The 25882-nt window shown below is 39.7% G+C and overlaps 1 protein-coding gene across 1 annotated transcript in view; it reads left to right on the top strand.

Annotated features, from left to right (window-relative positions):
• The first annotated feature begins 208 nt into the window (after window positions 1-208).
• Window positions 209-25882, top strand: part of LOC135702019 (uncharacterized) — a 101905-nt gene continuing 76231 nt past the window's right edge. The window contains exons 1-2 of the mRNA XM_065222976.1: window positions 209-955; window positions 25157-25187. The gene's annotated coding sequence lies outside the window, so the exon portion shown is untranslated. The remainder of the gene's footprint in view (window positions 956-25156; window positions 25188-25882) is intronic.

Raw genomic sequence — 25882 nt, 5'->3', positions numbered from 1 at the left:
TACGGCTCGCGGATCGGTGAAGTTTTCGCTACACACGATGTCATTGTTTGTATTATCAATGCCCCATTGTGTGTGTTGGCGTGCCTTGCATCGAGTGAGAGAGTGAGTGAGAGCAAGGTGAGACGCAGGCAGTGAGCGAGTGCAGTCGATGGATGGAGGAGCATTTTCGTGATGCTACTACTCCCGGACGGACGGATGGTTTTTCATTCTTTCGTAGTCGTTTTGTGTTACTCGACGCTGACGCTTCTTTGAGGAGGATGCTGGCTACGATCCGACGAGATAGACGGTATTCTGTGTAGTTGCTGTTCGGTTGTCGTTTCGGAGAACTCATCGAGTGCAACAAACGGATCGTTCTTTTTTTTGTGAGTGCGCTCATTTTCTGGCACACTTGATCGATCCAATAATGGGATGGAAAATTGATTTCTAGAGGAAAACTAATTATACTCCCGAGGAGCTTAGAAAAGTGAAGGCAACAAACAATATTCCTTAAATCGAAAGTGACCGATACAAGTGGAAAAACAAAAGCCATTCAGTGTATAAATAAATTTTCATCAAAGTGAAACGGAGCGCTATTCTGGTGATTGAGGAAGACACAAACGAGCCGAAGTAGCGTTTCAGATTAAGAGATCAAAAGGTGTCTGCCGTGTGCTGGGCCCAGTAGTGCGGTGTGGGAGTTTTTTGTTGTTGTTCTGGTGTGGTGTGTTGTTTGGTTATGCTGTGGTCCATTCCGATTTGAGGGGAGAGAAAATGAATTGTTATGATAATTGGTTCTGAAACACAGTGGCGGGCGGCACACAGTAGCAGAAAGCGGATTCATCAACAACAGAAGAGAGAAAAAAAAAACGGCCGAGGTAGAAGTGGCAGTAGGCGACGGCGGCACGTGAAAAACGACGAAAAACAGAAGGAAAGCGGCTTCCTGCTTCGGCACATCTCAGTAGGCCAGCAGTAACAAGTGGTGGGTGCGGTTTTCTTTTATTTAGAATTATTTTTATTGTCTTGGTGTTGTTTATGTGGTTTTTCTTGTTGGGGCGGTGATTTAAGTGGGATTTTTGTTTTACAACTGGATCGGTTCGCTTGCTTGACGAATAAATTAAGGAAATGTCCCATGGAATAGACGGCTGCAACTTCGTAATTTTGGTTATCAGTGTGTACGAGCGAAGAGTGCAGCGACGCAAATGGACTAATCACAACAAAGCGGGCAATTGTACGGGGATGATTGAGTTTCGAACAATGATTAAGAATGACCTCGGAAGGTCAGTCGAACTCGATTTAGCTAGAACTTTTGTATGCAACGATGTATTGTTCCAGATATTGATAACGGGCGGATGTGATTTGAGTGCTGGTATTTTGCAGCAGTTATTGTTTTAGAAAAATGATTATGTGTGGTTGAATTAATTTCATTCAGTTGTGGACACAGCATTGGAGCTGGAATTTATAAAAACAGAGCATATTTTTCTTTATACATTGGAATTGACCAAGTTATCACTTTTATAGAAACTAACTTAAATCAAAGAATTATGTAACATTTCTTCAACGACATTTTTGAAAATTTATTCCAGCGCTAATTTGCTTTTAATAATTTATAATGATATTTAGTACTTGTAACTGCAGTGATGGATCTTTTGGGACTTTTTCATTATTTTTTAATATATAATACTTCCGTTACATCCAATTGAATATTCACTTAACCCATCTTAAGAACGATAGTTTAGTGCTATTAGTCTCCCTACATTTCCGCTCCGTAGACCTACACTCTGTGTTTTACTGAAGGTACACTTGAGAGCGCTCTCGAGTGTACCTTCAGTGAAAACAGAGTGGGGCTCTACGGTGCGGAAATTTAGCATTTCGTTAGGTAAACTAATAGCACTAAACTATCTATTTTAAGATGGGTTGATTGGAAATTCAGTTGGATTTAACACACGCATTCTATATTTAAAAAATAATGAAAAAGTCCCGAAAGAGCGATCCATCCCTGTTTGTAAGTTAAAACAAATAGTTGCAAAGCAATTTTGGCATCTTTTTTGTGCCAAGCACATACTTTACAACCTCTTCTTGTAACTTATAAGTACTAATTTTTATTTTAACATCTAATGATTTCATATTTCTCGCGTAACATTTTAAAAGGGCCTATCCTCGTTGATCGATTCTCTTCATCGAGCTTCTAGTTGCTTTACCACGGCTACATAAACGAATTTCTCGCTAAGTTCGCAGCACAGTTCGACAGAAGATGATGTTAGATTGCGCCTGAAACAACACACTCAATGGAAAATTAATTTGCAGTTGGGTTATTCGCTAAAGAGAAAATCGATTAAGAGAATCGATCAGCAATGATAGGCCCTTTTCTCGTGTTGCACGAGATGTCCCAAAAACATTTTTTATAGAAAGTGAGTGAATGTAACCCTGCTGAAATCCGACAGTGCTGGGCTAAAATGCACCCACAAGACATACATTGATCCAGTACAAAAACTGATTCCTAGCAGGCCATAGAGCTTTTTGACGGTTAATAGTTCTTCTCTATCTAGCACACGAGGATAAATGGATTAATTGTTTTCCTACTAATCTTTTTCCCTCTTGCTTGCACTTCATCGGTTTGGACGATGCAGTAATGTGCTCCGCTTAAACGACGAAAATCTCTGTATATCAACATGTTGGAGTGTTTTTTCTTCTTAGGAATTTGGCTGTTTATTAATTTATTCCGTACAGTTTGACAGCGTCGGATTAAAACAGTTCGCCCGATTGTCCCTTCACGATTGTGTCGGATTAACGAGGGGTGCAAATCCTCCACGTGGCTGTTTTTTTTTTTGTCTTTATTATCGTGACTTTTAGCCGTAGGTTGGTTCTGCACGTTTTGGTACTACCGTGGACCTCCGTTAATATGTACGACATGTCGTGCATATTAACGGGATTCATTTTTAATTTAAACTTCTAGTAACGCTAAGAGCATCAGAAAGGCGAGTTTCTGGTAACCTTATGTGCTGTTTTGTTTTGATTCTGCGTTCGGGGTTCAAACTAAATAATTTTCAGATTAAAAACGGCCAGATTACCCAGAGTCCACGGTAGTATCAAATCATTATTAATATCTTGGTAAAATGGCAGTAATACAAAAAAAAAATTTGTGTTCTACGAAACCCATGCGATTATTCAGTGGTCCTTAGCATCCATCTTTAAGATGAATGAGAAAGATGTGGAATACCGGTTACTAATGTGAAATTATTGAAGTATAAAAGTCTGATGTGGGGAGCGGCTAACAGAATCGGGTAATTTCTGTAAAGAGTAGACTGGCCTGAATGTATATGGGAGGATTATGTTTCAACTTTTTCATCTTGGCAGCCTCCACAATTTGACTTTAGTTGAGAAAACATCTTGCTGAAAATTTCAGCACATTGGGTTGTAACACGGTCATTTGTGATTCAAAGTTTACAGAGGTATTAATTATAAAATGACACCCTTTCACTGTTTCTATCTTAGAATTGGTTCATTATAATTACTCAAGCTTGTAGCTTAAACAATAAGAAACAATTTTGCTCAAGGCTGTATCTCGATTCAAGTTCGTGTTATTTAGATATTTGCTTTTCAATTTATGATAAAGCTGTGTTCGAAAACAATTATCTCAATTTGAAATGCCAATATCTCATCGGAATCGTGACATGCACTAAACTAAGGACACGAGATAAAAATAGATACATGTTCGTAAGAGTTTGATGCCCTCCGTCGTCGTTTGGTGGCCTTCGGTGAAGATGTGTTCTGCAACCATTGATTTGAAATTATGTGACAGGCCCTTCTCTTGTTGCCTTGTTTACCTCTATTCCTGAAATCTAGTTTTTAAAGTTCTCCTAGTTGGTTACAATGTTTAGAACTTATTGTATAAACATCTGCTCTGCTTAAAGCATCTATTTCAACTGATCAGCTGGTTTTGTCTACTAGTGAAAACTGAATCGAAGCCGAATTTGTTTAACCGCAGTGAGCCCTAGTAAAGGATTAACTTGATGGACTACGATTTAGACGTGAAGAATACTTTAAAACCTCTATAAAATGTTTAATGTTGCTTGGGAGAGTTGTATGGGATTTTCTTTGTAGAATTCTCTCCATTTTATCGATGATTGGCTGAATTGTACTCTACAACTAATCCCTTGACTTATTTCAGTCACAAACTTGTTTCACTTTACGTGACGGAAGTTTGCTACTCGGGGTAGTCTTTTTTGGACTTGCTTTATTTGCTTGTTGATGATCCTCCAACATGAGCTCCAAGGTCTGCCTCTGCTGCGATGTCCTGCCAGATTTAGATTCATGAAACATTTAAAGCTATTCAGGTTTATGTACTGGCAATGCTCAGTAAATTTTAAACGAGCAAAAATTTCAGAGAAATTTATCGAACTTTAAAGAACTTCCCTGAACTTCGATGAAGTCTAGGAAACCTTAGCCAGATTCAAGGTATTTCAGAGGCATTTAGCAGATTTTAAGAAGATTCCTGTGAAATTCCATCGGAATATCAGTGCATTCCAGAAGAATTTTAGTGGATTTCTGGAATATTATACACACCATGAATAGAGCAAAATAATGTAAACTCAGAACAGCTTCGAAGACCCGAGAATGATCTTCTAATAAGTTCAAAGAACATCATACAAATTTAGGAGTCATCGTTAAAGCCTGTGAAAACGAAATATTGAAACGATTAAATGAAACCTTAAACCTTGGAAATTGCTCTTTTACTGCGTAGCTACTCAGATTTACTGTCCTGCGCGTGTTTTTTAGTCTGAGGAGCGGAGTGACGGGCAAGCATCTAGAATGAGCTTTTTTAATATCTTCTTCTTCTTTTATTTAACGTCGGTCTCTGTTCCGCAATCTAGTGCCAATCACCGACGAACATCGATTGCCATCCATTGACGGCAATCGAATGTGCAGGAAGGCAGTTTCCACACCTGCGTAGGATATCGCACCCATTCACACACATGGGCCGGGACCAATGGTTTTACTTCCCTTCCGAAGGAAGACGTGACCAGAGATTTTTATGCCTCAGAAAAATCCCACCGACCTCGACTGGGATTGAACCCAGATCCATTGGGGTGTTAGAAAGCAGTCACGCTTACCACTACACCACCGGCGCCGGCATGCTTTTTTAATAAGATTCTTTAAGAATCTTGTTTAGATACTCGAGATGAGTGAGCTACAAATCTCGCTAATAAAGCTTAAAAGATCTTTAGAAATTTATTTTGGAAGCCTCATTCAGCTTGGTATATCGCATCCTCCGTTTATGCGGTATCCACTAACATCCTGCGATGATGAATCCCTCATTATTGTAAGCAAATCTTACATCCTGCTGCTGCAATGATGCTTTGTGTGCTCTCACATTTTTGTTGTTATCCTTTATGACCTCGATTGCGTATGACCTATTGTTCGGTTGGTGCGGTTGGCTGGATGTGATGAGTTAAAAGAGGAATATTACTTTATTGAAGAGATTTTCCGCCTCGGACTGGTTAGTTTTCGATTTTGGCCCAATGTCACCCCGTCTCACGGTATTACTTATCTTTATCCGTCTCACAATTAAGTAGTTATGATTAACGATTGATGCCAAAAAAGTTTATATACAGACATTCAGGGTTACTTCAACTCACTTGCTATAAAAAAATGTTTATCAGAATTATGAAATCATGAGATGGTAAAGTGATAATTAGTACTTGTAAGTTACAAGATGAGGACGTGAAGTATGTGTTTCATACATAAAATCTGTCAATATTGCTTTCAGTGCGTCACAATCAGCGATTTTACGACTCGTCAGTCCTCACTCTGAGTGAACGCTTACGAATCATAAGATCGCTTATTGTGACGCTCTGAGAACAAAATTGATAGGTTTTATGAGTCAAACACATACTTTAAACCCTTTTCTTGTTACTTACAATTACAAGTAAAACATATCATTATATAATCTAATTATTGCATAATTCCGAAAAATATGTTTTTATAGCAAGTGAGTGGAAGCAACCCTGCAGACATTTTAGTTGATTGTTAATCATTGGTTACTTGACACTCTGTTTTGATCATGTAGTTTAAAATTTTCGATCAAATTTAGAGTAGCTTTTTGCGAAAAACCACAAAATCATAGTGAAAAATGAAGGCTTTTAAGTTTTGCTGTGGGCAGTTAGCTTTTACTTGTGTGCTTTTACGCTCTCCGAGAAAGTCAATGAATTCCAGCAGTGTGCTCCCTCATTCACCGCGTAGTGCAGATATGTGGATAGATAAAAAAATTGTGTGGTGTAAAAATGTATTGCGGAGTGAAAAAATCGGTACATTGGCCACAAAGAATCAGCTATAAAGGGAAGTATGGATGGTGGGAATAAGTATACACAAAGGTATAATTTCACTCATAAAATCACCCCAATTCAATGGTTCTCGATCATAAATACTCGAATATAAGTGACCTTGGCCAAGGCAGATACCCTGGACAGTATCTGATACAGAAATTCTGGATTCCGGTTTCATTTGGAAATAGCTGATTTTTGCGCCAAGCATTATCCCATTTCAGCTTAGTTGTAGAGAGTTTCCGCCTTGCGCAAAGTTGTTCAGTATGTCAAAGACCGTCATCTAACATTATCAGATTAGTTCCAGATCGTGCCACAGAGATTGCACTGTAGTCTATCTTTGCGAAAGCTTCTTTCAAAATGAAGCTTTAGAGAGCTGTGGTTTACAACATAGTTATTATGCTTGTAAAATGCTGGTATTTGACATTACCAGATTAGATCAAGTTTATTGCGCAGTGATGGCGCTGTAGTCTAACTCTATGAAATTAAGCTCTCGAGAGTTGTGGTCTTCGGCAAAGATGCTCAGTGTATAAAATTCTGTTATTTGGCAATATTAGATTATATTAATGATTATATATTAATGATTTAATTATTCAGAAATTCATTTTTTATATCGAATGGAGGATAATTTTCTACAACCTAAGATATTGCTATCAGAATTATGTGTTATTAGGTTGCATGAAAATATACGATTTTAAAAATCAGGACATTGTATAAGGACAATAAAGCGAGTTATGTTATCCTACTCAAAATGGTATGTATTATCTTCAATACGAGTTTATGCTTCCATAGTCATGAAGTGTCAATGAAAATCATATTCTATATTTTTGATTTTCTATGACACGTTCGTGGTAAATATCATTTCATGAACAATTTTGTTCAGCAATTTTTATGATTATCTCTGAAAGTAGAATTTTGAAGCTGATTTCTTCGTTTGAATCATTTAAGTTTTTCCTAAATACAAATTTGATGAATTCCATGAAACATATTTGAAATGTCGTATGCTGATCTCTAATCCAAGTAGTGCTGCGCTCCAGCAAAAGTGGACACGTATAGAAAAATATACAAATACATAAACCTCCCAGTAACAATATGGATATTATCATAATTTTGTAGACCATGATATGGACTTATGCAGAGCTGGTAAATATCACGGCCGTCATGTGACGATGAGAAAACAGGTCCTCTCACCATCACGAGACGAAACCACCTATCATTAGCTTTCTTGTCACTGTTCAATGATCAAGCACTCATGAGAATAATTCTTATATGGTTTTGACATCAACATTTCTAACTGATTTAAATGAATTTAAGCAAACAACCGTATGTAATCGGTAGAGTGAATATAGTTTAAAGATTTTCTCTGTACAAGTAGCTTTCATAGCAATAAATGTGCTAGTAATTAGGATGGTCATATCACTGTCACGTTCTGTCATGACTAAAAATTCGATGAGATTTTGAAGAAAATCTCTGTCATCGTTTTCTCATTCAATGATAGTGACAGAAGTATCTCTGTAAATATCGCGCGAGATCTTTCATTGAAAATGACATTTGCCAGCCCTGGACTTATGTAATTTTTCAAAACCTCTATGAAACTTGCATTGTTAATTGCGCTATCTTGCGATTTTCAATGAATTATTAACTACCTGTGGATCATATGGAGCCTCCGATACCATATATAGCAATGACACAGTGTTAGATTCTCAGTCTATTGTTCATTAATTTATTTGATAAGGCTCAACCCAATTAACTTTACAGAGCCGAGGATTCTTGGTCACTATACAATACATCTTCAAACTATAGTCAAGAGGTACAACACAATAAACACTTTATCTTCCGCTATCCAAAAAGCCTCCTCCATCAGAACTGGAGCCGCTTCCAGTGGTTTCATTGTATGGCAGTTACGCCATCGTGGGGCAAAGTGCTTCCATTGCAGCAATGCACGCAAAACGTGGTCAGCACTCACACACTCATCACGAAACGGTTGCTTTCCAAAGTCGACGACGCATCGACCGAAAGAACTGCTGATGAAGAACAATGAGGAGGACCACACAATGGTTGCTGCCGAGAAAACAAACGATCGCGTGGCATACATTGAGAGTGGCCTCTCAGTGAACACTGATAGTTTTGATAATGTTAAATGACAGAATTGACCGCATCTCTTTAGAGCTTATTTTCGCAACGATAGATTACATCTCCATCTCTGCGGCACGACCTGAAACAAATTTGATATTGCCAAATAATAGAATTTTACATACTGAACAACTTTGCCGAAGACCACAACTCTCTTTCACATAAATAGACTACAGCCCATCTCTGAGGCTTAACCTTGATCTAATCTGATAATGTCAAATACCAGCATTTCACATACTGAACAACTTCGAACACCGTAGCTCTCAGAAGCTTCATTCCGCAAAGATAGATTACAGTGCAATCTCTACGGCACGATCTTGAACTGATCTTGGATGATGCACTTTGATATACTGATCAACTTTGTAAGAGATGAATGATCAACTTTGAGGAAGATGGCAACTCTCTACAACCAGGCTGAAATGTGATTTTGCTTGGCGTAAAAATCAGTTATTTGAAATGGAACCGGATTCCGGAATTTCCGTATCAGGTACTGTCCACGGTATCTGCCTTGGTAAAAACAACTTATATTCGAGTATATATATGATCGAAAACCATTGAATTGGTGTGATTTTATGAGTGAAATAATGCCTTTGTATATACTTATTCCCACACATCCATACCAAAACCTCCTTTGTAGCAGATTCTCCGTGGCCAGTGTAACAGGAACGGTTTTTCCACTCACCAATGCATTTTTAATTGTCTTACCTTTCAAATGAGGTTTAAACATTGTGTGTCGGTTGCAACTACGTTAAACACAACGTTAAAATATTATTTACCTGAGAAATTTGAAACATTTAAAATATTATTTACATGGGAAATATATTCTGGATTCCATAAAATATTAAAAATCAGAAGATTTCAGCGTTCAAAAATTAAATAGATATGGTACTTCGAAGTTGCGCTTCGGGTTAATTTGACTCCAAAGTCTTATGAAGATTAAAGTAATATACACAATCATGGTCTTGTAAGACTCAGGGACATGAAAATATAATTATTTAATAAACAGCAAATAGAACTCAACAACTCAGTAAAACTAATAGTTTGTGATTTTTTTAAATTTTCATTTTGGGCATTTTTAGCCACGGGCTAGTTCATCTCCGAATATAGTTTGAGGATTCCATGATTGATGGCCAAATTCCCTGATACTTCCAGATTTTTCCAGGCATTTTTAAATTCCCTGATAATTACAGGTAGTTGCCACTCTGTGTGTAGCATCTTTGAAATCACTACTACGGTAAAGTCATTTTTTAACATAGTTACCGGTTGAAAAATTTGCGATGCAAATAAATTATTCAACTACATACTTATTATTCTTACGACCCAATGGACCCATATTACAATACTTAGTGTAATTACAGAAAAAAATATTCTTCAATCTGCATCAGCGCTAAACCAATTTTGCAAAATTATGGTGACATTCATGTTATACTTGCATTTACAACGAGTTTTCCTTTCGCATAGTTAACAATGAGAGATGTTCACAGATGCCGAACTTTTTCCACCACATTGCTAGCACTTTCCCAAATCCACCACACAGGAATACAGGAAACCCGGAACGGTCCATTACTGTTTATGCTTTTCTACGCCCGGCTCGTTTCACCCATCGCTTACATCACTCCAATCAGACAGTTACTCAGTGCGCCGTCAGTGGTGTTGTTAAGCCCCTCACCTTTCCACTTCCTTTCTTTTTCAGTTTTCCTTCAAGAAAAAAAGGAAGATGCTCCCCGAAAAAAAAACTTCTTGTGTAATATTTGAAAAGCGCCTATCAGCGTTTGTAAACAAAATCTGTTCGGCCCCTTTCAAGCGAATCAATCCAACAACACCACCGGATAGGTGAAATTCTCCTCTTCCCGATATTGTTTTTGGTTAGCGCAGATAACCCCCGTTCAAATGTTACGCTGGGCCTGACGATATGATCGAAGAGTTTTAATTTACGACGACGACGGTGGCTTCGGATTTTTTTCCGCCTCATTTTCCTCCTCGGATTGACGCCGTTGTTTCCTCTGGAATCACACTTTTCCGGACGGGAAACATTTTAGATTTCCACTCCGATTTTCCCCAACAATAACGACGAAACAAGAACAACAACAACAACAACAACAACATCACAGACAGATGACGGCTTCGGGAAAGGTGAGGATCGACAAGAAGAGGAGTACAATATTTTCCACTTTTAATTGCCTGTTACATCATATTTTTATACAGCGCTGTTTTCCTCTTCATCTCCCTCTCATGGCCTTCTTTGATTCGGCATTGCGTAAACATTGGGCTGCGTTTTCCACTCCCGACGTGGTTCGATTTCAGTACTTCCCGCTGCGTGTTAGAGCTAATAACGTTGTTGTTGTTGGTGTTGTTTTTCTAATATCGACAAGAACATTTTATGGCAAGTGAAAATTGATTGTTTGGAAATATGAACCACTCTTCGACGGCACGCGTTTCATTCCGTTTAGCTTGAGAGATTTTTTATTCTACCAAATTTCGAAGCGTTTTATGTTGGACAGCAGAGCGATGGAAAAGTGGGGAAATGTTTTGAATGATAGAACGAATCATTTTTTTAAACTCCTGAAGTATGATGTTTTAGTGAAAGGAAGAAACATTTCACTTCTGCTTAGGGAAAAGAAATAGCAACAAACATGCAAGAAGTTTTGTGTTTTGTGAAATAAAGAACACTTTCAAAATACGACACTTGCTTCACGATGGGTTCATTTTAGTTTATCGCAGTAGGCATTTGTATGAATGCTTTCGAAGTCGGTGATGTTTTTATCAGTAAGTACTTGTGGTTAGCCCTCAAGCAATTGTTTATGCAAAACAAACAGTGATGTATCATTTACGTCTGCAAACAGGCCAACAAATTCCAAGCAGAAAACGAGGGGCACTTATTCTCAGTTTAATTGCCATTTTTATGAGATAAGCCACTTTTTCATGCTCTCACAAGCGGACGAACTGGGCTGAAAGCCTCGACAGGTGATAACCAAATGCGAGCCATTTAGGAGCCTTCTTGTGAAGATTGAATAGATTTTCGCCCCGTCACCAACTGAATGTGGTTTTATACTGAAAATAAAAATAAAATTTAAACTAGCAGCTAACCTACCTCACCGGTCTGTCGATGGATGCATGGCTGGATGGAAGGGACACCCTACCAGTTCTGCGGTAATGAGCTATCACATTAACTATGCGTTTAATATGAGCCAAGTCAATTGCGACATCCATCTCTTATTTACTTACACACTCTTTACTTTAAAAGTAATAAAAGTAAAGATATTTTGCAAGCAGCAAACGACGCGCGCACTTAGATACAGCAGGTCCTGTCGTAATATCTGCGAGAAGAGAAGACCAAGCAGGCCGTACGGCAAACGATGGTAGGTCGTATGCCTGATATGAAAGCAAATCAAAGCTGACCGTTTCTAGGTTGGCTGGGATAGTCTAACGACATACCTTGCGTCTCCACATCAGGCAGTGAATTTTGTCATGGATTGCTGCGTTCGACGACAAATGTAATTAAAGCGAACTCTCTACACCTCGATATTGCAGGGACCATCGATTTATAGAATTATCGAGTTATAGAATAACAATTCCATACAAAATCGCTATCACAGTAGCCATGAAATCAATGTTTACTATGGTTATATAACTCTATATCGATATTAGTGGACATTGAATTGTGGAGAGTTGACTGTATTTACATTTGGCTCATTGAACCTTCTCACATGTTCGTCTAGAATTTATCACAGATTTGTTTCCATCCCGCCTCATTTCCTTTTACCTTTGTTCTCATCATCCGAGCAAAATGCCATTCTTTTGCATTTGCATTAATTCAAAATCTGGAATGTAAGCAGAACTGCACAGTCAAAAAGAACTGGTAGGCAATAAACCCCAGAATGCCCCTCGAACTCACAAGAGATCATCACGACGAAGACAACGATGATGATGATGATGATGATAGTGATGAAAAAAGCGACAGTAAAAAAGAACAGATAACTTAAAGAAACCAGCTCAACGGAGTCCACTTAGGCTGATCCGGGACGAGAAAACATTTCTCAATTCCCCCACGGCCTGCTTTGTTATGAACGATGGAGCTGATCGCACTGAGGGGCTCTAAATGAGCGAGACGCATGTCAGCATAAGTAAAGTCTTTGTTTTAAGACTGATTTGCCTAAACCTTCCGTCTGTCGGCAGCGGTCTGACAACAACACTGTTGAGTTTCGGAATTGGCCGCAGGAAAAAAAAACAATGTAGATATTTAATGTTAAAATGCGCGCAATGGATTAGAAACGATTTGATTTAGTCACTCATCGCGTTTGCTACCCTTTTCTCATGTTGTCAGAAAAATTACTCCATATTTAAACAATGCATTATTTTTATCCTCTACACACGATTACAATACTTTTCTCCGGTTCGTTAAAGTCCCATGCGAAGAGAATCGACATAAAAAGTGATAAGTTGCAAATTAATCTAAGCTCATTTGCCTACAGAGCCTCCCAACGAGCATCACACATAACCCCATCTTCATATTTTCTTCCCTTCTCCACTTTCCTACACCCACACCGGGACATCCCCTCAATTCCACTGTTTCGTTGGCGTGCGAACAAGTTGACAAACGAACAAAAATGCGAATAATTGCTCTTATAGATCTGAGTCATCTCGTGAAAGGGGAGGGGAGATGCGAAGAGGACCGGAGTGGAGAACCCATTTAGATGTGAGATCGAGCATTATCTCAGCAACCAATGACGACCACGACGACGACGACAACAGCGACAACAACGGCAAAAATGAAGTCAAGGCACTCTTTGACCAGTGAACAGTCCATATAAACGATGAGGCAAATGATCTCGCTCGTTTGTTGTTTGCTAACCCGATGCGAGGTAGAGCCCGGGAATGAGATTTCAACATATTATGATAATAAAACAAATGAAACAAAAACGAAGCGGGAATGAAATGAAATTACATTAAAACACATAAAAGCATACGAAACGGATCGACACCCTCGGGTGGACGGGGGAGGAAGCGCAGGTGCTGCTTAAGTATCTCTGTGGACGAAGCGATAAACTTAAGAGGCAAGGTAAATTTCAGCATGCAGATTCATCAATTGTTTTAATTGTTTCTCGTTTATCGCTTTTCTTTCTGGACTCATCGAGGGCAGATTGCACGCAGCTCGATCGGGTTTGTGACCTCAAGGGTCCCACCACCGCTCGGATTGGTCAACGGGACATTTGTTGATGTGCTGGAATGCCGTTCACTTTTGTGCGTGGTAGAAGCGAAACGAGTAACAATCAAAGCAAACTGAGATTTCTCCGATTACCTTCGGGCGGTTAGTAGCGAACTCTGTTTCCTTAAAGTGTGCCATGAACTCAGGTTTTTATTATTATCAGCACCTCGTTACACACTAAGCGTTGAAGGTACGTTTTTATGCAAAATTTTCCGAGCAATCTTAGCAAAAAGCAGCATTTTTTAATTGCCCTACACTGCTTTTGTGTCACTCGCCAAACAAATATAAACATACACGCTGATGTTGCTTCTCAAGAGCAGAAATTTGTAGCACTAAAAGCGATGCGATAATTAAAACTTCTTGCACACAAAGGCCCTAAAAGAGGCACCACAAGGCAAGGTAACAAAACATTTTACGATTATCACGCTCCGACTCTGACGTTGTTGTCACCGTCCTTCTGCTCTGTCTGTATACTGTAGGCCTACCTATATGCAAACGCAAAGTGTTTTGGACACATTTTTCCTCTTTCTTTTCCCATCTCATTGAAGGAAAGGCGCCGAGCCGAAAATGGCGACATTTTACGATTCGGTAATTTATGTAAATTTGCATCCAACCAACTCTGCTCTGCTGCAAACGTATCGACGCCGTGCTCGCGGATACTTCGGGAGTGCAAACCCAAAACGAACGCGAGTGATTGCACTTTTAAATGCTTTTTAATGAGGGTTAAAGGGTTGCGATTAAGAATTTTTCATCCAATTCCTTCGAGTGGTTTGCCTTGTGGTGGTGGTGGCGGTGATACCGATTGTCGGCAGTGTGGTAATGAACTGCGGCAGTGTTGGCAGGTGGTCTTTGCGAAATGCTGCGTGAAGATTCATATTTCCTACAAGTTAAACTGTTTGACTCGTATGTTGTAGCGCAAATGCTTTTCTACTCATCATTATATAAATTAGTTGGATAGCCCCCGGGAAAATTAGATGCATTAATATTATAACTCACTTCTCATTGTTGACTCAGCCTCGTGATTTCTATGCTAATCTAATCTAATTTAATCACTTCTCACTCACTCAGTCATTTATTTCTCGCTCAATCCACTTCTTACGAACTGCACGGTATTTCAAAACTACCTTAATTTAAGTAGGATTAACCCAGATCGGTATATGTATTCTCTCTAACTACTTTAAGAATGAAGAGAACTAAAATTATGGATTGCACGATTTCATAGACTCCGGTACAGAAAATGGTTTCAGAAACCCTGGCTCCGGATCTCCCGCGGTCATTCAGTGTCTACTGCTTGTATCGCTGCCGACTTGCGATGTAGTATGATCTCCATGTTATGTTTTACTCGAATGGACATTGGGTTCAAACTGACTTCCACTTCCGGATCCTGCTCTAGATCTAAAGGTTCTTCCTGTTGATAGATGGCAGTTTCTACCCATTCCTTCAATCGATTCATGGATACACCGCTAACTGAATTATGCTCACTTGAAGCTTCCTCCAGCAGCTGATATTTCTGTTCTGGATAGGCCTTTTCCATTCTTGCCGCTTCAGTTCGCTGTAGTTCCGCTTCTCGCAGCTCAATAGCCCTCAAGTCCTCCAGCTTCTGAAGCTTCAGTCTTGCAAGGGCTTGTGAAGAGCGAATCGATGCAATTGATGTATTCTTCTTTTTGCTGACTTCCAACTCGATAGCTATAACGCATAGAACTGGATCGGTGACATACGAACGTTGGTATGAACTGCGCCGGGAAAAGTCTGTTGGTACTGATACATCTATTGATTTGGTCTTCCTGGTTCGGTGACTACCTTGTTGCTGCTCTGGTAGTGTTGATGGTAAATCCCTGCTGACGTCTGGTTCCGACGACTGCTTCTTACGACCACCACTTAACAGATCGACTGCACCAGAAGTTGAACTCGTTGCCTGTACACCTGTTGCGGTTTTGCATTTGGTACAGCTCCAGAGATAATTCTCAACCTCCTGCGTGACTCCGACACATTGAAAGTTATGCCATTTTAGGCAATCGTCACATCTCACCATGTCGTTTGTGTCTTCTCCTCGGCACACCTGACATGTATGACCGGGACTAGTCCGGATCTTCCGTAACCAGCGTTTGCACACAACCATTCGCACTTATCACGTCACCAGACTTGCCCGACTGTTTCGACCGTAAACTTCGACTTGACATGACCGGATTTATTCTAATCTAATCTAACACCAACACAGCCAGTTCTTGAAAGCATCCTGGAAAATGATATATATACTTACATAATTTTTCTTGGGGCTCATAGCCTAGTCAGTAAGGCCTCATAGCCTAGTCAGTAAAGGCACGGTATTACCAAGCCGGAGGCGGCGGGTTCGATTCCCGGTCCGGTCGAGGGAATCTTTCGGTTTGGAAATTTTCTCGATTTCCTTGGGCATATAGAGTATCATTGTGCTTGCCACACAATATACAAATTCATGCATTGGTATTGGCATCGAAAGCTCTCAATTAATAACTGTGGAAGTGCATTTAGAACACTAAGTTGAGAGCACGCAATTAGCTAATATGCGGCTACAAGCAATAAGATTGAAATGCGAACAAGAAGAAGAAGAAGATCATTTTTCTTGTCTCTTTGATATATGTTTCACATCAAATATGTGTCACACATATCAAAACGGCCAGGCCTACTGTGGAGCATTTAAGGGACAAGATGATTCAGAAAACATTGGGCCTGTTTAAATAGAAGATTTAAATACGATGCTTCAGAATCCAATAAATGGATGAAACGTGGACATCTCGTACCGTACGTTCCGATTTTAATAATTATATGATTGGTTGGTCGTTGAAAGCATCAATGCTAGAAAGGTTAAGTGATGCTCCATTTTCTTCTGACGGTTGGGGCATGAGCACTAGCTCTTGTCCTAGCCTTTTATGACTTATGGCTATAGCGCCATTACTCGCTTTCTGAAAAGAGAAGAGGGAAAGGAAAAGGAGAAGGACAACGGGAAAATGATTATGTGAAATCTATGAACATAAACAATATTTTTGATTTGAAATATACAATATAGAAATGCATAACGGCGGTCACTACCCGAGTCTTGTCACTATTATCAAGTCATAAAAAGTAACAAGGACTAAAATGTGATCATTTGATTACTGGAAAATCCTGATTCCCAAGTTTGAAGTTGTCACGACTAGGGTTCGATGGTAGATCTTATACCAGTAGCGCACCACAAAAAGGTGATCTCCGAACGTTACTGGTTCGAAAAGATAAAAAATTTCAAAATAGAACGAACTCACGAAGTTTATCCAATTGAACCTGAAGGCTGCCTGACATGTGTTGATGTTGAAGTCTAAATTGTAGACGACGCTTGACGAAGATCAATATGAACTAGTCCGGTTTATGGTAGTTGCGCGGAATGTCTTCCTTCGATTTGAGATAAACAAATGTTCGGATGTATGTAGTCGATTTTAGATGTGCATTGGCAAGCCTTTTCGTGGCCAATAGTCAGGTTCAACGCTGCGTAGGTTGCAATTCACTTTAGGTGTTACCTGATAAGCTTAAGGATATAATGAAAGTCTGGTCTCATTAATTGCAGCACGAGATTCTGATTAAGTGTCCTTTAGATAATTTCAATTTATCATTTTTCCTGCTATGTTTTACGCTTCCTATTTTTTTCAATTTTCATCTTTCTTCCTACACTACTGCAATACAATAACAACGGTCAAGACCTGTGCGCATCAGGTTTGCTATGGTCGAAACCAAACTGCAGTCGCTGCGTGGTGGTCGACACCGAACTACAGTGGCAGTGCGCTGGCATGAACTCGCCAACAGTTTGTTTATTTAGGATAACTTCGGTTGCTCCGTTAGTCAGTCGCTTACTGGGATACCGATTATTCCAACATCCCCCCACTTCGGTGGCACAAAACTCATCCAAGAACACTTTGCTTGAAGTTGCTTGAAGGTTCGATTATACGTCTGCTTTTGACAGCTGATGGAAACATTAGAAGTTTCATCTGCGTTTATGCGTTTGTTAGTACGGCCATGGTAACGTTGCGGTAGGTGAAAAGAAGGATTGCATCCCCCTGAATCGGTTAGTCCTAGGAGAGTCCTTAATTCTCGGAGAAATCTAATTTCCAAAGCTTTTAAGAATTGGTGCTAGATTATTTAAAACACACATCCTGAGCAGGAACGAATATCTCGATACCTTAAATTGGTATGGATGAGCCTGACATAAGAGGTAAGATACCAAACAATAATACCAAAAAAATGTTCCCACAATACCACTCCAATGCCAAATTATGATAATGCAATACCAACACAATACCACCTAGGTATTCTTTTGGTATCCAAATATCAATTTTTGGTATTCACAAAGTATTTTGCAAGCAATTTTTTGGTATTTGTCTTTGGTATTTTACCTCTTATGTCATACTGGTCAATACCAAATTATGGTATCAGATCAGAATTAGGTATTCATTAGTTATTTTCTCCTGCTCGGGATGCTCTAGTGACATCGTGACTGAACAACACGGATTTATACCGAAGAGGTCGACCGCTACAAATTTCCTTCAATACACATCATCAATCATACGCGAGATGGAAAGAGGTCATCAAGTGGGTGCTATCCACACCGATCTTTCTGCTGATTTTGATAAATCACGAGATTGCAGTGGCCAAACTAGAGCGACTTGGTTTTCATGGTTCCCTTCTTCATTGGCTTCGCTCATACCTCACCGGTCGACATTCCAAGTAACAATTTTGGTTTTATGAGGGTTCTGTAGACCATGATTTAGGCTTGTAAAATGCTATAAAACCGCTATAAACCTTGCAATGTTACTTGGGATGTCGACCGGTGAGGTCAGTGAAGATTGGAGATCATTTTTCTCAACCGTTCGCTGTTTCTTCTGGTGTACCTCAAGGCAGTCATCTGGGACCGTTCATATTTTTATTGTATCTGAATGACGTTCACTTTTCGATCCGTTGCCTGTAGCTGTCTTATGCTGACGATTTCAAACTATACATTGTCATCAAATATCGAAGTGGTGCATTGTTTCTTCAGCAGCAGCTGGAAGTTTTTACTGTTTGGTGTGACAAGAACAGGATGGTATTACATGCTTCTAAATGTGCCATTATAACGTTTTCCAGGAAAAAATCACCTATCTGTTATGCTTACAGCCTGTAGGAGAAAATATTAAGCCGTGAATCTACCATTAAAGACTTAGGCGTCCTACTTGATTCACAACTCACCTTCAAGCACCATGTAGCTGTGCACAGCAAAAAAATAATTTTGATATCACATCAAAGTGGATGCACTACAATCATGTCGAAAATTTCATGTAATTTTTATGACCACATAAATAAACAAATGCAGTAAAAGTAGCGTAATGTCAGTTCATGCATTGTATTAATGATAATTTTGTTCTTTTTAGCAAGTAATATTACACCATATTTTCGAAATGATTGTAGTGCATCCACTTTGACGTGATATCAAAATTATTTTTTTGCTGTGTGGAAATATACGCTAAGGCGTCTTCTCAACTTGATTTCATTTTTCGTTTCGCCAAAGACTTTAGGGACATATTCTGTTTAAAAACACTCTATTGTTCGCTAGTTCGCTCCATATTAGAGTACTCTTCCTTTTTTTTTTTTTTTTAATACTTTATTATAGAGATTTTTAGCCATAGGCTAGTTCATCTCTTACAAAGAGTACTCTTCCGTAGTATGTTATCCTTTTTTACAACAACGGGATGAATCGTATTGAGGCCATTCAGCAAAGATTTGTACGTCTCGCCCTTCGTTGACTATCCTGGAGTGATCCTTTCAATCTCCCTAGTTATGAAAGTCGCTGTAATTTGATGTCCCTACAATTACTTAGTGTTCACCGAGGCGTCTCTAAGGCTACCTTCATCGCTGATCTCCTTCGATCGGACATTAATTGCGGTTCACTTCTGCAGCAGTTGAATGTCAATATCAGACGTGTAAATTTACGTTCTTATTATTTTTTCAATATCCTGGCTTCTCGCACAAACTACGGCGCTAATGCGTCTTTAACTAGCATGTGCAAGATTTTCAACAAATGTTATAACTGCTTTGATTTTAATATCTCCCGTGTTGGGCTTAAGAATCTGTTTTATAATGTTCTTTTTACTTCCTGACAGTATTTGTTTTCTGTATTTAAATTAAGTTAATTATGTTATCATTAATATCTTTTTATATGTTTAGGACTTAGTTCAAGCAAATGTATCTGTAGGATTCCATGTTATCTGTTGGTACTGAAATGATAAGGTTTTGCGCCCACTAGTGTGGGCTTTTCCCTCCAAATAAATCGCATCCGCTAGCTGGTTTGCTGTTCCGATTGTTGCAATCTGGGGTCTTCCTTGTGCAATATTGTCTCTCAGAAAATGGTGTTTGACATCGATGTGCTTCACGATTGTCTTCAAATATCTTGAAGGCCTTATCAGGTTGCATTTGCTTCAGGTAATCGAGGATTATTTTAAGCCATAGGCCTTCGGAAGCAGCCAAGCTTAAAGCAGCATAATCAGCCTCACGTGATGATAATGCAACGGTTTGTTGCTTTCGGCTCGTCCAGGACACGAAGTCTGTGGATCTGCAGGATTCTATTAAGAAGGATCCACCGGCGGTAGCACCTGAATTGACGAACTTCCAGGAGAAGGACAGAAAAGCTGCGTACTTGCTGACCTCTGTCATCAATGACAATTTGCTGGATGAAGTTCAAACTCTGGTCAGGAAGCAACTTGAGAAGTTGAACATGGTTGAAGGTTAGTCGATGAGAAATCACATGAAGACTTTTGACGACTTGGTACGATAACTAAAGTTGGCCGGAGCGAAGCAAGAAGAAAATGATGCCGTATCTCAGCTCATTGTGACTTTTCCCGAGTCGTTCGATCCCCTCGTAAACCACCTTGGAAAATCTTGGAGAAGAAAACCTGAAACTGTTTCTTTGAGAGTGCCTTCTCGCTGAAGAACTCAAGAAAACTTACCGGGTATCAGATTCTTGCCAAGAAAAACCTACAGCCTTTTCCAGGTCGAAAAAGAAGCAGGACAAGTTCACAGGGAAGTGCAACTGTTGCCATAAAAATGGACACAAGGCAAAGGATTGTCGTGTGAAGATAAAGGCGGAAGCTAATGCTGCTTGTGATGGTACAGCGGTGGCCTTCACACACACACAAAATAAAAAATTAACACAAGGTTAATCAAACTTACAATCTATCGTTAATATTCTTAAATAAAACATATATGAGTTGCATAAACTCAAGATCACGTCTAGCTAAAATATCCCGAACTGGGACATTAGGTTGTCTACCTCGAGCCCAAAGGGAATCTTACAATTCGGATCTGACTCCACATAACCAAATAATGTGATCTGCGTCCTGGTAACCTTGTCCACATTCACAGAGATTACTGTCCACCAGCCCAACACGAAACAAGTGAGCGCTTAGCGAATAGTGATTGAACATGAGGCGAGACATCATACGAATGAAGTCTCGACCCACCTCCAAACCTTTGAACCAATAACACTTCGACACCTTAGGGATGATTGAATAAAACCATCGTCCCAAACTCCCTTCACTCCATTTATTTTGCCAGCTGTTGAGTGACTGTTGACGATAAATGAAGAAAAATTCGTCGTAGATGTCGATCGTAAATATTGCCTTCCATAGCGCCCACATTTGCAAGCGAGTCCGCCTTCTCATTGCCCGGATTCGAGCAATGAGATGGGACTCATGCAAAGGTGATGACAAAAGATCTTAAGGATAAAGCACTTAGCAGCTCTCGTATTTTCATGATAAAATACGAGGAGTGCTTTACCGGCCTCATGGAGCGAATAGCCTCGACAGAACTGAGACTATCCGTAAAAATAAAATATTGATCTGGTGCTAGTGATACGGAACAAGGAGCATGAAGCATTCGAGAGGCACTATGAAATTCGTTATAAATATCAAAACCAGCGGACGCCTCTATTAGTGATCCATCTGTGCAGAACGATCTTGTGGAATCGGAGCAATCATGGAACGATGATGCTCTGGGATTCCGCAAATCTCTTGCGCCATGGATAAATCAAAATAAACAGAATTGCCGAAGTCGGAGAAGCAAACACGATAGGGATTATGCCGGGAAGGGCTGACATCCTGTGTTATGTACACGTAGTACAATGACATAAAACGAGTTTGAGGGTTTAGCTCAAGAAGCTTCTCAAAGTTTGCAATCACCAGTGGGTTCATAATTTCACAACGGGTGAGGAGCCTGAGGGATAATTCTGAAAACCGATCAGAGAGTGGCAAAATGCCCGCTAACCAGCGGTTGAAACAGTTGACGTTTTTTACTACACTCGCTTCGTTGTCGTGCGTGACAGTCTGTTTGTATTCGAACACTCATGCTCTACCGTCGCCTCTCTCACACAACAAGAGCGGTAGAATAACATTCGAGCTAAAAGAAAATGATCAAAATAGCTATCATATGACATGTGTGATTTCGTTGTAATTCCTCAATTTGATGTAAATCAAACCATTTCTGATCAGAAATATTATTACTAGGACATCATTGCTTGCTATTTTCAGAATTCACACAAGCACACCATCAGCAGCTCTTATTATGAGAAAAACTAAAATACATACATTCGTGACGGTCTTCGGCGACAGTGTCGTATGACAGAGCCTGTCATATGACATTTTAGTTTGGTACTGTACTATGATAGCTTGTTTTGCAAGTGTCGGAGGCAAGACAGTCAATTATCACAGAAAATGTGTCGACTACCGTGACCGCTTACAAGACTGCCGCTAACACTTCGAGACTCATCGTATGAGTCGAGTGCATGCATCCTAACGCGATACGAAGACAGCGATACTGGATCCGTTCCAGTTTGATGATGTGCGTTTTAGCCGCCGACTGGAAGCAAAAACTACCGTACTCTAAAACCGATAAAATCGTTGTCCGGTACAACGTTAGAAGATCTTGCGGATGGGCTCCCCACCACGTTCCGGTAATTGTACGGAGAAAATTGATCCTTTGTTGGCATTTCCGCTTCAGATACTCAATGTGGGATCTCCAGATCGAACCAGACCCCAAGATATTTGAAGGACATAGAATGAGTGGCGAAAGACAATGAATCACTTATTTCTTGGCAGCAAGGTACTATTATGGGTGTTCAAGTAAATCTCAATGATGTTCTGTACGTGTCCGAACTTCAAGCAAATTGCTTATCCATGATGAAGATGGCGAAAGCAAACCTTAACAACACCGTAATGAACTGATAGTGTCCAAGGCGTAGTGATTTTTACGAGCTCGATTTGCTAACGAATACTGCGGCGGTAAACATGTGTGGAACTGTGAGCGTTAATCTATGGCATCGTCATCTTGGTCATCTGGGAAGCAAGAACCTACAGGCACTCGTAAAACATTATATGGTAACATGAATGGCAGAAGAACCAGTGGTATATCCTCTCAAAAAGAAGTCCGAGGTGTTTCATAAATTTCGATAATACGAAGCGATGGCATTTGTTGCACTGAGCCCATAACCTCTTGATATTTGTAGAATGATAACGCATTTCGCAACCGATCGACTCATGAATGGAATGACTTACCGAGGTAATGCAAGACAGCGAGAACTTTTACAAAGTTTAAGCACTTGTAATTGCTGCATTTCAATTGGATCGGTATGGTAGTAAATAAGTAAATAAATAAATAAGTATAATAGTAGCTTCTACTCTTATAATCATTAGTAGATTACTTGTGCTCTTGTTTTCTTGTTGTAAAAATAAAAAAAAAATTATAAAAAATTAACTGGAACACGCACTTCAAATGGTTGCCGATGAAAAAGAAGCTGAGAGCCAAACTCATATGAGTTTGCTGCTTAGATTGACGAGAATACGTAAATTCCCCTGTATGTATAAGAAGATTTTTTATACAAAAGCTGATAGTTTTTTTTTTTTATCTTGGGCTGGCTGTGGAAGAAACCTTCCTATTTTCTCATACACAGAACTTACAAATTTCGGTATTCAGCTTCCATCTTCAGATTAATACATTCCACAAAAAGTGTCTGAGGACAGTCCTCCATTTATCAATTATAACAAATGATCACCAGCGACACCGGGTCACCAAACATCGACAGGTGTTCCTCGCTTGAATGACTGCAACCTCTCACAAGTACCGCCACGGTATCCCCGTTATTATAGAACAAGAAACATTTCCACCGCTAAATGCCCATTTAAATTGTTAATTAAGTCCACGAAGCGAAGAGTGGCCGTGCTCTGATTCTTATCGTCCATTCAATCATCCATTTCCATCTGCTCTCGATACATCATAAAAATGCCATCCCCTCGTTGCTGTGACACTCTAGGGCGACGACGACGATGACGACGACGATGGTCATCATTTTTTGTTGGCCGTCCTGTCCATGTCGATAGTGTGTAAAATGCGTGAACTCTCCCCGAAACAACACCCACCAAGGCAATCATTTTCCAGCTGTACAGCTCGCTTTCCTCTTGTTTTTCCGGACCTACCAACAACGACCACCGGTTACATAGGTTGTCGGTCTCGCTGGGAAAACCTACTGTAAGGGAAGGGTTTGAAGAAAAAATATGTTATTTTGTTTCTGTTTGCTATTGCCGCTTACTGTTCAGAATTTTTTTCGTGTTTGCTATATGTTTGTCCTTGCACTGATGGCTGCTCTTCTCGCTGCCTGACCCATAAAGGCAAGAAAAAAAATGGAGCCCATACTAACACAGATGAGTCCCATTGGCAGCACATGTATTTCGTAATCCATTTCCATTTACCCTAATAATTTACGATTATCTTTTTTTCGGTGTGTATTCTTGCCGCTGGCTCCTGAGCGCTACTTCATACAATTTTCATTTGCCCCTTTCTCCACGCGCCAAACACCATCATCATCATCATCATCATCATCATCATCATGATCATCGCAGGAGGCTGTGCAGTTGTTTGTGTCAGCTCGAGGGCGGAGGGTGAGCGCACTTGAGGGTGGACCACCCGTCGGATGGTCGGCCGGTCGGTCGGGCGGACGGTTTATCGATTTTCATTATTTTCCCGTTGTGTATCATCTGAGTTGTTTGGAGCCCCATTCGTCCGCATCCCTATCGGTTTGGTTTTCGGTTGTTTTGGGCCACTCAGGCTGATTTCTTTTTGACTGACTGCCTTCCCGCTATGCTATTATTTAGCTTCATCAATTTTTTAAAGTGGTTCCGCTTCCCAGATGGAATCATGGAGGATGGTTGTTTTTGGGAGGATGAAGGAAAGGATTCTTGACTAAAGAATAGTGTTCATGGTAGACATATAGATAATAAATTTCTAGACTTTCGTTTGAAGGTGTGAATAATATACACATCCAAGTAACCAATAAGCCCCCTTATTCGCGTTTTTGCATTACAGGGTACATGGCTATTGTAGGGTTTCCGAACTTTATATTAACCGTAATGTTTGAGCTTGTTGGTTACTTGTAAATTGAAACATGATTGCTTCTAAACCAATGAATGCATTAAATTTTGTTTTCTTTCTATATTTACAGGCGTGGATAGCCAAAGGCGTTTTCTGGATGGGTAAGTTGCACTACCAACATCAAGTACCTCAAGAAAACCGGCTAAATTACATACCAACCAAAATGATTCCATCAGAATGACTTTTACTCCAAAATGTGAACCCAGAAAATATTGCAGTGATACGAGAGGCTCCACTTTGATAGAATACTTGAATAGTGCAAATCTTGCATTTTTGAAAACAGTCAATCGGTATCTTGTAGAGAATAAATGCTAGACGTTACACTCTGCACAAATCGAATCAGCTATGAGCTGGATAATTGGCATGTAGCAGATGAAGAATCTTTATCTGATCATAGATACATAAACTTAGAACACTTGAATGTTACTTCATAGACCATGACCTTTAGAAATCCTCGTTCAACAAACTGGGATCTCTATTCTGAACTACTAGCAACCAAATTCCATGGATACTCTCCTACTATGGAAACTCCAAATGACTTGGATGATACCGTTGATATCACATCGTCTTCTAGAATTGAAGCTTACGATGAAACTTGCCCCTTGCGGTACTACTAGAGGAGGGCAGCCCTAAGTTTGCACCTTTAGAATTGATAAAACGTTCCATTAAAAACATCCGAATAATCCATAAAACACCGCAGGAAATCTAATAAAAAGTGTGAATGATCCTTAAAAAATATCAATATGATCCATATTTTATGTAAAATTTATCAACACAATTGTAAAAATGTACCGCT

Source organism: Ochlerotatus camptorhynchus, unplaced genomic scaffold (genome assembly GCF_037179485.1).
Source record: "Ochlerotatus camptorhynchus isolate MF236.1 unplaced genomic scaffold, CSIRO-AGI_Acam_v1.1 ptg000182l, whole genome shotgun sequence".
NCBI classification, from domain to species: domain Eukaryota; kingdom Metazoa; phylum Arthropoda; class Insecta; order Diptera; family Culicidae; genus Ochlerotatus; species Ochlerotatus camptorhynchus.
This window is presented reverse-complemented; position numbering and strand designations above follow the sequence as displayed.